General features: G+C 30.2%; 1 protein-coding gene across 1 annotated transcript in view; it reads right to left on the bottom strand.

The window, feature by feature from the left end:
• Positions 1–18,694, bottom strand: part of LOC125072650 (slit homolog 3 protein) — a 97,160-nt gene extending 78,466 nt beyond the window's left edge. The window contains exon 1 of the mRNA XM_047683297.1: positions 18,237–18,694. The gene's annotated coding sequence lies outside the window, so the exon portion shown is untranslated. The remainder of the gene's footprint in view (positions 1–18,236) is intronic.
• Between the last annotated feature and the right edge of the window lie 392 nt (positions 18,695–19,086).

Here is a 19,086-nt window from a genome sequence, read left to right as displayed (position 1 = left end):
TAAAATGAAAATTTATAAAATATAACCTAGTAAGAAGTATATTATTAATTTTTAGTGACGTCATAGGCTATCTTCTTCTTTCGAATGTCAATTTACTGTTGACAAAAAGAGACAAATTTATGTGTAATATATTAAATGTATACAAAATTACAAATGCTAAAAATGAACCTGATGAGCTCCTGTCCACAGTTAGTGTGTGCAATAACGCTGAGCGTTATGTCTTTTAAAAACGTCCCTGCTCTTTCCCTCGAATATCCAAGCCATTCAATGTATGTTTATTATAAATATTCAATTATTTGATCAGGTTGATCAAAAAACTTTGCATCGACGATTTCCCATCATTCGTATTTATTTATACAGAATTTAATGTGAAATGCACTTTCGATTATTTCAAAGGGGAAATTAATATGAAGTGCTATGGTGTGCTATATTCAATGGACGCTGGCCTTACCTTATGCATTAAACAAATAAAATTAATCCTATCAGCTTTCGATGCCAGTAGCGCTAAGTTTTATTAGTGAATAATGTTAAACGACCATTTATAACGTAATCAAGAATCATTAGAATTTAGATGCGAGCACAGTGCACATTAAAATTAAAAAGGTAGTAATTAACGGTTTCTAAAAGGGTTTTTCAGTTAGATTTAAATTTATATATTTCATTGCAGATAAGATTTGGGTTAATGCTGAATTAGTGATCGGAATTGAGTAAGAATGAATCGATTATACAGTATAAAAAAAAATGTAACGAATATCGATTTTTAGGCATATGTTACGAATATTCATCAGAATACAAATCAGTAATATGATAAGTGAGATGGTACTATAGCTAAAATACATTAATCTTACCTAAGACTGGATCCAAAGCTAGGTACACATAAATCGGTTGTAATTGTACATACTTAATTTTTGTTTAGATTCATCTCGAGATCGTTGAAGGAAAACATCCCGTGGAAGCCTGCATGTTTCGAAATAAATTTTGCCACATATGTAACATTGGAGTAACAGTAGTATGTATATAAATATCTTTAAATAGTAATTTTAATAACGATAAAGTTCTTCCTACTTACTGTACTGTACTTGGTAAATGTATAAACAACATGGCACTTCTACGAGTCTCTGAACCGTATTTCAAATCGAAACGTCGAGTACAATTATCTGCGAAGGCCTTACTCCAACAAATCGGCGGTATTGCACAATAAAAAGCTAACAATGCCTCTGTAATGTCATCCCGGCCGGATTCCCACGTCAGATGGGTCGTTGACATTCGATCGATTGGAGGTACTTTTTTCCATCGATTCCAACTGGATTCCAGGAGCACTAACGAGGCTCTTTGTTTATAGGATGCCATGAAGGACGTCGGCTAATATAAAAAACATGGAACGGCAAAAAAATTCCAGCTCTCGGCGGTGTACTCCAAAATTGGTTACGAAATCGAAATTTAGTATCTGCGGGTTTTTTGGACGATTGGATTTCTTTGTAAGCATATGTAGATGACGATATCGGTGCGTTTGTGTGAATTGTTTCGTCCACGTGCAGATTTTTTATCCAGTAATAAAGTTTGTATTTCGGAATTTGCTTCATACTGTTCAAATTGTTTTTTATTTCGTAAATTTCTCTATTATCATTTACGCATATTATATAATTATAACTAAATTATTATACTGATTGATTATGTATTTATAAGCCAATTAGATTTTCACTACCGTGTTAGGGGGTCGTTAGTTTTAGTTATAAAAAAGTAGCCTAGGTCCTTTCTTGGGTTCAATCTCATCACGTATCAAATTTCATCAAATTCAGGATATGACAGACATACAAAAAGATACATAATATTAGTACGGATTATATGTTACATATGTGAATAATTTCATTTTATTTAGAATGTAATTTTAATCTTTAATGTTGTAGAGATCTTTTTACTTCCCCATGTATAGATTTTCTTGAAATCAATGACATCAATAAATAAACCTGTAGGTCGCGTATAATAATTGTATTAACTATTATTAATGTATATGTTAGAACAAATATTCATTATTACACGAACTTGCTTTAATAGTCAAACGTCATAATTTAATTGAGAGCACAGTTCAAGCTTTTTAGATAGCTACAACTTTCAAAATAAACTTATTAGAAATAGATCGTAATTCCCTCACCAACCTGTGAACATGTCGATGATGCATTGTTCTGTTAAAAGGTATGGGTTGTATTAGCCCTTATTAATTTGTGAGGTATTTTGCGAAACCTTTAACATGTACGTTATAAATTTATCTTTTATTTGTTTTCATTTTACTTGCAAACCCGTTTGGGAATGTACCACACTCTCGTCACTTATTCTACGGGTAAATTATTGTTATGTTACGGTTTTACGGTTTGTCTGTGACTTTTGCCTTTATTATTATAGTAATAGAGTATAAAAAAAAAACATTTTTTTTATCTTTCTGGATATCACTCAAAACGTAATTCACCACTAAATTGCCACCTACGTGCTGTATAGCCTCATACTCTAAATCTTGTCCGTTAAGCAAACACACTACTAAAATTGGAAAGCATATACACCGTACCAAACATTTTAATATTCACGCTAAAATATCCATTATTTTGTTCATCGAAAATATCAAAATTCCATGTTTGTATAACAAAATGTTCTATACGGCGGACTGTCGTGACGCCCACAAATGCGTGGGCCACGGAAACTACAAAGACTGTTTACCATTGAGAACATAATAAGGATTGAGACACATTCATAAGCGGAGCGATTGTGAATTCGAAAAAAAAAATATCACAAATAAACTAACCATCACGTATAAATATTTATATATTTATTTCATACATTTTTTGTACATTATAAAATATATTATAAATTCTATCACGTTTATTGCTGTGTGATATAAAAGTATGATAATCATAAATACAATGATATAACTAAAACCTTTTTAGTGTAAACCCTCGAATTACATACATATACACTTCGAAGAGTGTGTCTCCGACATTATTGAATTAATTAATGTTTAGACAAGAACTAAAAGCGAATATAATAGGAATGCAATGGTATAATAAGAGTAACATCAATCTTGCATTAAGGATTATCAGTCGACCGATTGATTACTCCTAATCGACTTAAGCTGTTTCAATCACATATGATTAATCGTTCTATTACATTTATTTTATAAATAATAATTATTTATCGCCCTAGCTATCACTATGTCCACATCATTACTTTATATTAATTTATTGACACAAAAGTATCCGTATGACAATATTCTTGTCAATAACTTTAAAAATATTCTCTACATAATCTTTATACGTCGTTAAATCTAAATATACATAAATTTTGCACTGGACTTTGAAACTGGTTTAATTTGTACAAATGTAACTTAAACATATTATTTAAAAGTACATATATATATAAATACCTATAAGCTATCTATGTCTATGTCAAAACGGATGATATATGAACAAAAATAAATCAAAATCAAAATATTCTTTATTTAATTAGGCTCAAAAAAGCACTTTCGAATCGTAATGATACAATGTTTAACTAAATGTAAAGGTACTACCGGTTCGAAAAGTAGATTCTATCGAAAAGAACCGCCTAGAAACTCAGTAGTCACTCTTTTACTCCATTTTAATTAAAGAGATATCAGTAAAATACAATACAATTATTATATATGCCTATACATCAATATATACTAAGTGCATACAATTTTATCTTTTATATAATCTCGTATTGAGTAATATGCCTAAATAAGTTTTAAATTTTTTAATAGGCCAAGATCCAAGTTCCATTATAAAATCAACTAGCTGAAACTGTAGCTTTACCTGCACCAAATTTGTAAATCTTTACCTAAAGGACACAAACCGTCATCACTAATTTCACACATAGAGGGTTGAAATAAAAGTAGCCCCGTTCAAACTATTTCCATACCTAATTTCATCTTAATTGGTTAAGTAGTTAAAGCGCTAAGACGTAACAGACAGAGTTACTTTGGTATTTATATCAGTACACATTATTAAAGATACTGTAGAAGATAAAAAAAATAAAACACAATAAACTCAACAAGGGAAAGACGAAGGAAATCATATAGCAGAAGTATATTATGATTTTATGTGCTAAAATTAATTCTTAAAGACAGAGACCAGATATATGTATATATTATCAATACTTAAAGAACTAAACTCAAAAGATCTCATAATCAACATTTAAAATATCTGAATATATTCAATATTATTTATTTAATCAAAATCAATACTTTATTCAAACAGACTCTTACAAACACTTTTGACTCATCATTTTATTAGTTAAAAGTGAAACTACTGATGACTGAGATGAACTGGCATAAAATAAACAAATTATGCAAGTAGCTTAATAACCTTTTTTTTTTAAAGTGACATTTCTTGTCGGTTTTTCGCGGTAAAAACTAAATTCAATTTAAATTTAATATGATTCTGTAAAATGACAATTAAAAAGCCTATTTGAATAAAGTATACTTGGATCTTGGATTTCATTTAAACGCGATATTCAGTTGAGATCCTTCAATGATATCTTATATTCGAAATCGAAATGAATTAATTCACAATTAGTTGAATAAGAAGGGACTTAGAAGACGACCAAGAGGACCAAAACTGTTACCCTTAAACAACATTCAAAGTCACAAACAAATGTCTTACGAAATATAATTATATTCAGAATATAATTAAAGCAAAATATTCTCTTTTATTCGTTGTGTCAATTTTTTAACCTTGAAATATCAAAGTGCCATTATATTGCTTTATAATATTTCTAACAGTTACGTTCTTTTATCTGATGCATAATAAAATATTATTATAATAGTTTATATTATTCTAGAGAGCGTTGAAAATCGACAGGCCATTGTTTCGGACTGTGTGGGCGGTAATGGCTCAATAAAAAAGCGAGAAATTAAGAGGATACTAAAGGCTATTTAGATTTTCTAGCTCTACTTAACATATCGGTTGTTCGCCATTATTTTGCACGGATACAATTACGGTTATAGTCGAAGTTTATTTATCTCATTTTCTTATGGGTTCTTTCAAACTATTTTACTATTAATATAAGACGTTCTCTTAACTTTGGTAATAACGATACATACAAGAAATAGCAAAATAATTCTGAAATTATATTTTAGTGCACATGTGGCTGTGCAAAAACAAGGGAAACTTATTATTTTGATGTTATAATCGGTAAGGATGGCAATAAACACTACCGGGAAAAGATTAGGTTCAGGACTACGTGCTTTTCGAGGCATGGACAGCCTGTCCAATGCTATTGACAATTCCTTGCAGACAAACCCCAGTAACCTTTTATTGGCCCATTACTGACTTTAAACCTAGCTAGCTATTAGACCAACGATGCAATCAAGTTATAGAAAATCGATAATGGATGATCGATTTCGTAATATACCTTTTTAAAAAATATTGTTATCACAGATAAAAAATACCTAATATCCTAATTCTACTGAACCCGTATCAACACATTCGGATTTCGTCCCCACTGTACAAAAATGCGGAAAGCGTCTGATTACTTCATGTAAGTTTGTAGCGTAGGCACGTGTACTATTGTTTAGCGATGGGTGGGTGGTAATCGAGTGTGGTTGGGCTTCGAAACCACATGCATTCATGCAAATTAATAATTACTAGATATGCTCGCCGCCTCGCTAGTGGATTTCGAAATGAAAGCAAAACACTTTAATCATTGTCTATTCGCTTCCTATTTTGAATTTTAATGAATTGAATATACAATTGTAAATGTGCCGTTTAGATTCACGTGCACATTCAACAGAGGAGCTTTATTGATTTATAACAGTCTGTTGAAGACTATATATTTAATATTTTAGAATCATACACTATTACTATATTATAAACAAACACTATTTTAGTAATTGCATTTTCAAAAAAGAAAACATCTTATTATATTGCTAGAAAAATCTAACAATTAGTAAAATCTCAGCGAATCTGGTTAATTTCAAAGACACATCAAACATATATATTTCGTTTAGTACAGATCATGTTGATGATGTAATCAGGCTGTGCATACGTTATTTGAAAATATTTTTCCGCGAATAGGTATGAATGAATGAAATCTATTATAAGGAATAGTAAAAATGATTGATTGATTGATTTTTTTTTTTTATGATATTGAGTGCAATAATGTTTTTATCTATCTATCTAAAAATGATTGAAATATCGACGATTCTACCAAAAATTCATAATATAATAAGTTTTATCTCCACGGAACAAAACAGAGATATTTTTTGTATCTTCCACATATAGCAAAATTAAGAATATTTAAAATATATATATATACAGTTATTAATGTATATATTGTAAAAGAGGCCAAAAGTTGAACCTTGGAGAATGCTTGTTACAAAAAGTTCATACAAATAGTTAAGTTTATTTCGAATCTTAAATTATGTAAATAAACAACATGAATCGCCGTGTTTACATATGCAACCTTTTTTTATTAAACGTCCATGTGAGACTTTGTCAAACGCTTTGGCATAATCAAAAGTTAACAGTTTCACCAAATAACCAGTCTCTTTAGTACTCATTCAAATACTGTGAAGTATGAAAACATTTTTATGTTTTGGTATATTGTATACGCAATAAACGCGAACGAAGCCGTAAGCGACAAGCTAATATAAATATAATAAACAAATATGTTGCATTGCATGTTACATTTCACTCGAACCGGGATGAGCAACCCACATTCCTGAGTCCGGTCAAAAATTTACAACATCCAAAGCATTTCGAAGATTTAATGAGATGTAGAAGTATTCAGTTTCAAATATCATACCGCCCTATTTACATTCGAATATTTTATAACTCTCGTAAAACAAGTTTTATCGAAATATTTTTCAGAAGTTTCAACTATACGAAATCTCGCTTTTGGTAAGAAGCGCAATGACATATTTTATTAAGTTCTGTTACACCATTATTTGTTTACGTTTTACCGTTAATATTAAAAATGACAATTTATAGATGTTTCTTAATGAAGTAACTGTTGAAATATTTTTATAATGTGAATGAATTTGGAAATAATTGTTTGTAAAATAAACTTAATATTTATGTCAAGGTAACAAGTAATAGTCAAAATAATTAGTTACACAACCAATTAATTGAAGATTTTTCGATGATTTAAAAGCTTTATATACATACACACGTTTAAGGAAGATATTAAACTGTCCTATGAGCAAATTGTAATATACCTAAGTGATGGGGTAGACTATTTACAGTATGTTTTAAGAGTGTCACCATAATTATGGCTTACTTTTGTTATGAAAATTATGTTATCTCGAGATAAAAGGAACATCGTTAATATAAGGCATGTAATTTGTATTAAAAGTAAAATTAATTTTCATGACAATTTGTTTAAATTCTATAAAATATTCATAAGTTAAGCGCCGTGAAAGATTTTCCGGTACTAATGATAACGAATCTCAATGAATAATTCCTTAGAGAATTTTAGACGATATTAATTAATTCAGTAGAAACATACGTTTTTAATTAAAAATGCCTCATGTATCAGAGAATTTATTATTTTGTACAGGATAAGCTGTTTTTAGATTATTATTTTTATGTTCTTTTTTATTTACGTTAGCCTTAATTTAATTAAGGCCTTAATTATATACAAATATAAATGCCTGCTAGCCTGTCCCCGTTGACTAGCAATTCCTCTGATTCTGCTTATCTGAACTAAAAATGAACCAATTACCATTGGTCACCAATATGTCACTATTGCAGGAAATTTGGTTCTATACTTAGGTTTTATACTTTTAATAAAGTTTTGTACAATATCACTTAACGTACCACACTAGTGCTCGTCCTTGTTCCCAGGAAACCAATGTCAATCCATCAGGTCTCCTGCCATCATCACGAATAATTCCGTCGGACCTCGATGCTACCAATTCACGTAACAACTGAACCATCTACTTATCACGGGATTTCAAACGACCTTTACAATGAAATCTAAAAAAATGCTCAAATATATTGTTTCAAACATTAGTTCTCAAAAGTATAACTCAAAATTTCCTACTGCATTTCTAAATGTTTGATTTGATTGATGAATTTCAATTTTTTTAACATTCTAGTTAAAACATTTTTAAAAACATCTATGTTTTTTCTAATAATCGAAAGTCGCAACAAAATGGGCTATTTTTAAATCAACATAATGATAACAATCAACATAAAATGATTTACTAATTGAGTTTAGTATGATAACTACGGAAACGGTTACACGACCAAATGTGGAAAGAAACACATTCCAAAGAAATATTAGAAGAAACGCATCAATACGATTTAACGGATACTTAGATTTTTATCAGTGATAAAGAGATTGAATTTTCACGTGACAACTGAACTACACACATTCAAGTAACATTCAGATTAAATTGGTACAAGAATCACGTGATGTTCTATCACATCTATCGCAATCAAATTAGTTTCATTATGTTTCTTTTATAATTAAATTTAACAACATGTACCAGATTTTGCAAAATTTACATATACAGATGGAGCATAATACAGAAGCAGCAAGACTAGATACCCTAATAGATATTTTATCATTAATATTGTTACGGACAGCAAGAAAATTTGCAATTTCCATAAAACAATAATTAATGCCATTAATACCTGTTTTTTTAATTATCAAAGTTCATTGCGAAGAAAATGCGATTAGACTATCTAGAGATGTCAGAAATTAATAAGTATCGAATCAATAATAACATAATAACAATACTCAATCATAGCCTAATTTATTATTCGCCATTTATAATAAAATAATGGTGATTTGAAACACATTGATATGAACACATATTTAATTAATAAAGCATCAATGGCCTCACGATTTGACTAGTGATGTGAAAGGCTGAATCGATTCTGATTTCTTAGAATATTATCATCCCCACTCCCATTACAAGCTACAACATATATATAAGAAAAAAATATAACCACAAGAATTCTTAAAAAAATATTTATCTATAAAGCCTGATTTTGGTTTTAATCTTTAAAAAAAAATAGTCGATTTTATTGGTATTTATTGAACAAATATAGTTATTATCTGTATAAACGAAATGCTACCAAGATACATGTTAACCTAGATATCGTTTGAAGGCTAATTCACTCACTAATTGTACTCATGTAGTGGGCGCCATCAATCATGGTGTAGACATCGCATAAGATATCGTGTTAATTTGATTACGACACATCACAGGTATTATTCCACAAAATATATACTTAGCGTAAAGACGCCTAGATATTTATTGACGCTATTTATTGTATATAACATTACATTACATACATATTAAGTTTTGTAGTTTCAAGCTCACATTATAAATAAAAAACTTAATAGGCATGTTCATTTAGGAAGGTGTCTCCACAAATATCTAAATATAAATATATTTTTTTACGTCTTTGCTGCATTTTAGTCATCTCAAGCATAAGAAATCTTGAAAGCACGATGCACACCGATAATTTGAATGGAGAAGCGTCAAGAGATGCTCGTAAGTGATAATATCTATAATTGTCGGAACTTTCTATCAATCATAATGTATTAATGGCATTTTCTTGTTTGGGTTCTACAAAAAAATAAAAAATATAAGCTCCCTCGACAATATAGTACATTAATTGTATTATTTTTAATTTTGACCTTTATTTAGTTAAATCTTTAAATAATATATGTCGGCGGAAAATCACGTATTTAAGAAAAACACGTGCCCGGAAATGATTGATTTAATTATTTTTAATAATTGAAAACTGTTTGATTATTAAATTAATAATATTTAGTAAATTTTGAAATGTTAAATTAGTTTGAAATACTTCAAACTAATTTTCAAAAATCAATAAATCAAAACGATAATTTTCGGGCACGTATTTTCTTAAATACGTGATTTTCCGCCGACATATATATTTTAATTAAAATAGTATTTACGTCAAAATTAAAAAAAAAACAATTAAAATCAAATTAACGTAGTATGTATTAAAAATGAAAAAATACGAAGCATTGTAAATATCACATTTACAGCAGTAGCAATCACAAATCATTAGGAGGATTGTTTAACAGTCTGCCCGAAAGGCCTACGATAAAAAAGCAAGAATATCATTATCTTGTTTATGTTTCGAAATTCCCTGCGTTCTTTCACTTTACAGTGCTAGGGCAACACCATAACGAAATTTTATTAGCCAATCTGATTTTTAATTAAAAATCTGATGTGGGTGTGATAAAATCCGACTCGAACTACTTTCTTAAGCAGGTGATACGCATACATTAAATGTGCTTTAAATGTTTATCTTTGGGATTGGGCGTGAGAGTAAAGCTTGGTGTACATTGGATAACCAATGCTATATAAAGTAAAGCTAAACTAGACGTTCCAACATTCCAACATTTAATTTATAACTAATAAAAGATCAAATAGGTAAACCAATGACATATTTAATTAAGCATCATTGTTGTCTAATGTATTGTTGAGTAATTAATTAAATATAAACAAATTATACTGTAAATTTACCACTCTCTAGAAATCAACAAAATAACAGTACGATCTGTACCACCTATCTCTTTTCTATAATAATTACAAATTCACATAGCTACGTGAAAGTATTTGACATTAATATTTGACATTTATATAACAAGAGTAGAATAAACCGCATTATCAATTTGCCTTTGACACGCTAACTTTTCTTAGCAAACGCACAGTATACTCTTTGTAACTGATCAAATACTGGCTAAGCTAGGATGATTTCTATTAAGTATAAAAATATTTATTTTTTTAATTACTCATAATTTTTTTTTAAATATCGAAGTGTTCCTATAACATAGAAAGATAAGGGTGAACTTATAAAACGATTGAAATACATAGTATCGCATCGCTCTTCATTCGTAATGAAGAATCAACCTAATATTTGGACACTGGGATGGGCCTAAGCTGTAATTGATTGCCTCTATCAGATATGTATACAAGTTGGGTTAATTTGGAATGCTGTAAATCGTATTTAATTGACGAATATTGTTTAGTTTATTGGTTCAAACGAGCATGGTGTCATAATAATGGTTGTTAATTAGAATGTTTGTATTTAGTTTAATTATTTATGATATTTAATCTATAAATTTATTTCATGATTACAGTTTGAATTTAATTTTAGATTTAGCTCCAAAAAAAATGTAATAAAGAAAATATATTAATAAATAAATTATTTAAGTGATACGTTTTTCATATTGTTACTACATATTAATTTTAAATTTTAAGTTAGTTTTGGCATCTAATATTTATCACTATAAATCTTGCCATTGTTATATGTAATATAGTTATCACCTATAATTAAGGTTTAATGTAATGTTACAGCTGTTTTTGTACTTGGATATGGTGCATACTTTGTTAATGTTCTGTTTTTAACTGTAATAAATATGTAAGTTATCAGCATTTTAAGCATCATACGTTTTTTATAATAAATAAAACAAAGTTAATCTCAAATCATTAATTATTTTAAGCTGGTGAATTAAAAATATTTTTTTTTTGTTTGGTTGAATTAAATATAACTCAATTCTCGCCTTATAAGTAGATGAATCAACAATGAATACATTTACGTATAGAATTTATATTTGTGGTAGATTTTCGACTATCAATAAGCAAGTGTAAACACTTCTATATTGAATAAAGATTTTTGTGTTTGACTTTGATTATTATATTATTTACCTGTAATACAGATAAAATTATTCGAATTACGATTACTAAAAATAATGATACAAAAAGTTTCTATATTTATTTTTATTTCTTTTCCTTGTTTCGACAAACCACAGAGTCTGGCAGATCATATGGCTTATATTAACAATAAAAAAAACTAGTTGAACATCCCTAGCGGAACGAGTATCGTTCATGGACACGGCATTTTCTCTATGCCTTTACTAGAAACAATAGCCCATCCGGTGACCTCGGTATAAAGCAAGCGACACATTCGACCGAATGAAATCTTTATTATTTTAAAAACTTATTATTTTATTTATTCGTTACAGACGTGAATGATGAATTGCTTGATTTTATTTCCAAGCATACTTCGTATCTACAAAATACTCATTTATAAATATAATTAGTAAGAAATACAATCACAAGATTGTTATCTAATTATTTTTTACAAAATCATAAATATTTCATTAATGTTAAAAAAAACTAAACCTAAAATTATTTAAAAACACACGAAATTGACATGATCGATATAATTAAATTTAAATAGTAACGAAAGTATCGTGGAACAATTATATATGCTCGTATCGTATCGTAACAAAAACCACAAGAATTTAAACGTGTCGTCATGCGACCGGTCAAACGTCGAAACGTTAGCATTTCACGTATGGTCGTATCTGAAGGACGCATCAAATTCTTTCGCCAATAATTATTCGAGTTGAAGGAATGCCTTTTGGATCTCGAATATCCTACACCAAAGTCATGTCAAGTTTATATTACCACATTGCCCGTATTTCGTCACTTTGTTTGGGATTCCTTTGCCGTAGAACTTGTATTTCGTTAGTTAAAGTTTTTATTTTTATCGTGTTCATTAAGTTACAATGCTTCAATTGTTCAAAAGTGATTCCGAAATTAAAACACGAATATTTAATAAAATAAATTACTTAATAGTACAACCATAAGGTGCTCGTACAATCCTCTTGATATGTCGTAACCTTTACTGATAAAATACTTTTGCGCCTCACGGGAGCGATGCTGATTGGACGCAGTATCGAGTCGCGATAAACAGGATATTATTGTTTATGACGCTGTTAATAAAGTTTATGTTTCCTTAGCACTATATGGCTTATAGAGTTTGTTCCACTCTCTTCCGCCAATTCTTTTTTTAACTTTGTTTTATTAGAAGTATTTAATGCAATATATGAATGTTACATAAATACTATTTTAAAATAAAATAAATAAAGGAAACCTGTGATACGGTCTGTCATGAGCACACATAACACCTTTTCTCTGTCGTTTATATAATCTAGATAACGCATATGGAAATTAATTAAGTTTTATTTTATTTCATAATTATTTATTATTATTACTCATCAAATTTAATCGAGTTTTTATACCGTCGTCTTAATAATAATTGGTTATTTAATAATCTATATAATATATAGATATATAATCTATATATTATATAGATTATTAAATAAATCTATATTTAATAAGTTGAGTCAAACCGATATATTTTTTGTATAAAATTTAAGTTGCGTACTTATATGTAGAATAAACCTTACACGCATCATTTCATGTAACAAAATAATGGTGTGTTAAAAGCTTTTGATAATTTCGTTTAATCATTGCGTGGAGTGGCTGATAACGCACAAAGATAAGAAATCGAATTATATTTGATAAGAAGGTTAGTTTACATAAATAAGCCTACCTAAATACCTATATTTTTAATGTTGTTCCCATACATGCATATATTAATTTTCTAATATCTATCAAAAACCTTTTTTACTTAAGTATTTTGTTTATACAAGTACATATATACCTAGTAATTAAAATTATAAATAGCTACTGTACAAATCATGATCACGTGGGATGGTGGTTTTTCCTCGTTGAAACGCAACTCTGATTATCTCGTCAAAAATGAACCAGCTCTCTTGCCACCAGCGTTATTTATTGAAAATAATTACCTGCTAAGATGGCTTCATTGCCTTTTCTTGAGAAACAAGGTAAAGACAATAAAGATGGAATATCATTGTGCAGGCTCAGTGCAACCCACTAATCATATATTCTAACAAACATTAATACTTTGTATGCTGTGGTATAATTACAGGAACCAGGGACATAGCATCTTAAATCTTATGGGTGTATGTCGATGGTTAATGTCATTGTTTATAATTAGTTCTGTGGCAGACTCACATAGCAGACAAACATGTTGGTGATATACGACCAATCCTCCCTTTGCTCGTCTATCTTCAAGAAATAAAAAAAAAACATGTTAATATTTGTACCTAAACTTTAAATGAGATCCTTCCATCCGACTGATATTGTAAAATGTTGCTTAACTATTCATGGAATATTTTTTACTGCATATTAAAATAACTTTTCCAAAAGTTTACGTCTGGAAACATAAATAATATAAAATAACAAATATCTAGTTATTTTAATTTTAAAACGATATATTTATGAAAAAGAATACAAATTAAGACATTTCCAATCTTTTTAAGCTGTCACTTCACGTCCCTCCTATGGTAGATGTGACTCAAGTTCCCTTGGACCTTTTCCAAACTTTAACGAAAACAAAAGAAGCCAAGATAACAAACTCCGAAATCTTAGACAAGTCGGAAACCGTGTAAGAGACAATTTTCTGCTCGATAAAACTATTTAAGACATTAAAAAGATCGTTTAATTTAATTTATTTTCAAGTAGACACTTTATTTATAATTTACTAATCTCGACATCGGCATAATCGATGGTTTTATCGCATGACTTTTTTATAATGAAATCGATATTGATATTCAAATATCTGTATTTGATCTATTGGGCGCTTGTCATTATCTTCGTCCCCATGATATTATGATCTATCCTAATTTGTCTTACTTGACGTATTTTTATTTCACATACTTTTATTAAAACTAGTGTTCGCGCACTGATCGAAAGACCATTATATTCTTCATTAAAAAATTAAGCATAAATATATATACAAAGAGTTTGCATGTTTTGAAAATTTTATAGTCCATCAAGTTCCGTTGACGAGTGTTGGGCGAGTAAGCCCTTGTAACAACAGGCACTAGGGACATAACATTTTAGTTCCCAAGATTGACGCATTGGTGATATAAGAAAAGGTTAAAATATCTAACGCCGCCAATTTTTACGTGTGGTGTACCACTGCTTAGTTAAAACTATTTTTATTGCTATTTAACTTGTCAAATTTTAAAAGGAGGTTCATTGCATTGATTTATTTTTATTTTAGAATTTATATTTTAAAAAATATTCTTCTTCTATCAAATTGTAAAAAAAAATTGTATTAATTTCATAAAACTAACATCGTTTTCTTTATTAATTTTCACAAAAACCACTTACCATCAGATTACCCACTGGCTCGTCGGCCAACGTATATTATAAAAAAAATGCTTCACGTAATATCTGTATCTTAATTCATACATCAAAAAGTCAAAGTGAAAACGACATTATTTAAACGACTTCATAAAAGGAGACGACTGTAAATGTTTAATGTGAATGATTTTTTTATGTATGTCTGCCAATAACTCGAAGACGACTGACCGATTTGGATGATTTAAGCTTTATTCTATTCAGATATGTCTCCAGGTGGTCTCATTTATTTATATTTTGATATTATAAGTTGTCTGATGTCCAAATAATGTACTACTATGTTTTACTTAGCAATATAAACAACTTAATCGATACTAATGTTATAAAAGACGAAAGTAACTCTGTTTGTCTGTCTGCTTGCTCATTCAGGGCCCAACCACTGAACATAATTTCATAAAATTTGATACATATCAAGCAATCTAGGCTATTTTGTTCACGAAATTTGAAAATCAGCCCCAAAATCGCAAGCCGCGTGCGTCAACTAGTTTATTAATAACGGAATATGATTATAAAACTAAATGCGTACGACTTGACAGGATTACTCTGACATAAGAAACATTTTATAAGTGCTTGTGCAGACTATTCTGTAGATTTTTAATGTAAAATTTCAAATAGCGCCCCTTAGGGGTAAATCCATCTCGTATTCCGTCACGGAAAACAACATAACGCTCTATTATGGCGTCACTCCGTCGTAGAAATCGTAATACAAAGTGAATTTTATATAAACTTTAAGCTAAATAATAACCCTTGGTTTATAACAGTTTATTTTTCTGTTATTTTGAATATGTCTCTCTCTTTCTCACATATGGGATGATAAAAGGTATCAATTCTTTCTCCAGTTTTAATAGGTAATTTAGAGATTGCTTATTTATTATGTTAATCAGCACCATTGTGCACTTCAGTTAAATCTTGCCGTCGTAATTTATGTCCCAGCGGATATATGTAAGTACTAATAGAACTCATATATTGATAAAGAGGTATTACTCAATACAAGATTATTTTAAGGACAAAAAAGTCCGGCCTTAGTATTTGTTGATTTACATGACTGATATATATAAACATAAACGTGCATGATAAGTGTCATAAGCTCTCTAATTAAATTGATAGAAAAATGTACGACTGAGTTTCTTGCCGGTCCTTCTCGGTAGAATCTTCATGCCGAACCGGTAATTTCTTTGACTTTACAATAAATTCAATACTGTATGTAATATGACATTTCAAAAGATTTTATGAGCCTACTTTATAAGTAATATCTTTAATTGATTTAAATCGCAAAGAGGCCATTGTTAACTTATATAAGCCAATCAGTGCAGGAGACAATACAGTACAGAGGCACTCTTTATCCCCTAATTCTCAAGATCAAACAAGAGGAAAGAGATCAAACGTTGTACAGAACGGATTTACGTGCTTTCCGAGGAAAGGGAGTAACATTACCAACTTTCTGATTCCAGATAATTTCTTGAATATATACAATTAATAAGTGTCGTATTCCTGCCCAGGGACTTAAATTCAGCGCCAAAAGGATCTGCAACCTCAAAAGCGTTCGTCTACACATAATCAAGTAAACTTAATTTGAACTTCGACATCAATAGTATTTACAGTATCTGTAAATACTACAGTTAATTTAAACAACAGCCTGTTGCTCCAAAAAATGTCCCATTGCTGGACTAAGGCCTCCTCTCCTTTTGTGGAAAAAAGTTGGAGTTTATTCCAGAACATTACTCCAATACGGGTTCTTGGATACATATTTGGATGATTTTTATCCGACAGATACAAGATTCCTCACGATGTTTTCCTTTGCCTCCGAGCACAAGATGTACTTCAAACACAAATTAAAAGATTTACGTATTTAACTTCTGGTCTGGGTAGTACCCGTCTGGGTGGGTACCACCTACTCATCATATATTCTACCTTCAATCAGTAATACTCTGTATTCATGAACATACAAAGAAAAAGTCTTTTTTTTGACCGAATCAATCTCGTCGGAAAGAATAACCAACGAAATTTTCATCACCATCCATTTTCATACATTTTCATTTATACAAGTAAAAACAAGTAAAAACAAAATAAAAAGTAATTACAAGATAAATTATTATTGGTATTCGTATCTTTGACGCATTTTGGTCCTTTTTTCCGGTTCATTCTAAACGAATATTAATTCCATTCATTCGTTCCCCTAACATCACTCAAGTATTTTAAACATGTTCAATGTAGTATATTTTTACTTTTAACAAGTACTTACAACTTTATAATTGTGAATGGGCCCCATTTATATATGTATGAATAATTTAAAAATTAAATAATAGCTTAATGTTTAAGATTTGTTAGACGATTTTGAACTCTATTGCAATAGATGTAAAGAAGATATAGTTTACAGTTGGATAACAGAGTTAATTTCGAAATGTCGCGACATTCGGTCTGTTCACCCACGCTTTCATTCAAATATTTTGTTCGCTTGTGTGGGTTTTACACTCATAGAAACAGAATGAATGCGATATATGATTAAAATAATTCTATAATATAAAATATATAATTATGACATTCAAAAAGGTTATTTATATATGTTCAAATTAACTTTATGTAGTTGACAATAGTTGTTTAGATAAAGTAAAATAAATAAATTAACATTTTTTGAATTAATAATAAAAACAATTAGGTAAAGTTAAAAGCTGGAGGACTTCATGATTTTTATTTTAAAAACGGATTATGATTTTACACTACGTTTGACACTTAAGACTAGTGGTAACTAAGCTATTTATAAAGGTATCCGTATTCAAATCAAGAGTATAAAATATTTAATTTAGAAGTAAATTATTTATATTAAGTATCTTTTCACTTTATGTATGTATGTTATGTGTATGAATGAGAAGTTATTGATTATCGTTTTCGTAACATAACTAGTTAGCCACCCACGGCACCATCTGCGCTTGACATTATAAATTAATCGATTCACATCAAAGATCTTTCGAAAGCACAAATCTACGTGTATATTCAAAACATATTAGATATAAATTCATGAACGATCAAAACTCATATGGTTTCCTATCCCTTAAAACAAAATTGATTACCGCTAATATGTTACTAACTGCAGCTCGTTTGGCGTTTAATAAATGACGCTGGCTTAGTATTGCCCCAACATATAAGTCACTACACTCACCTTTCCAGTCTAATGATCACGCATTGTCAACAAATTGACGCTCCGAACCGCAGCGCACACAGTCACAACACTATGCATGACGTCACATCGAACTCCATTCATAAACATCGATCACAAATTCGTGTCATTGACGGCACTATGAACTATCAATCCTTTAAACCTAATCTATGGAACACAGCACAGACTATAAACCGGACTCTTAAATGGTGATATTTTCGTGTCGTGTTTATATTTTTTCGACTTAAAAAAGGTTTTTATAGGCGCGTGTGTATCGGCGCGCGCGCACGTTTGAATGCGTGAAGCCTCTAGCGTTCGCCCCCGCAATTTTCGCGCGTGGGCGCCTATTGCCGGCGCTGCCTCCCAAAGCGATTTTGCGTAATATATTTATTTAGGTAATAAAACACCAATAAACTCGTCCCGATATAACAGAACTGTTAAAGACGACCGACGACAGCAGGGGACCGCTTGGAAATGGCGAGCTTTCTTTATAAGCTCATGTTAGAATTTTAAATGAGTATCGAATAATGCATCGGACATAAAAAGCTATCGGCGGCGGCTAACAATATTATGTGAGCTGGTGCGTTGGGAAGCGACTTGTCGAGGAGGACCTTGTATGGAGAAACAAGTTCGTCTGCAGTCCCACACGTTTCGACTTTTTGCCGTCCGCTGCAAGTGCTAGGGTTTACTTCGTCCGGTTTAATTTGAGACGCGGTGTTCTCTGTGTGCATAGAGGTTTGTACGATGCTATGACTGGACGAGTATGCCGAGGGTGTCACACTAGACTAGTCGGTTGGTTGGAAGGAAGGAGCATTGTACGTAGGGTCGTGTGTTTGCAAGCCACGTCTTGGTC

The sequence above is a fragment of the Vanessa atalanta genome, chromosome 22, assembly GCF_905147765.1.
Source record: "Vanessa atalanta chromosome 22, ilVanAtal1.2, whole genome shotgun sequence".
In the NCBI taxonomy this organism is placed as follows: Eukaryota; Metazoa; Arthropoda; class Insecta; order Lepidoptera; family Nymphalidae; genus Vanessa; species Vanessa atalanta.
Note: the sequence above shows the minus strand (reverse complement) of the source record. Positions and strands in the feature narration are given on the sequence as shown.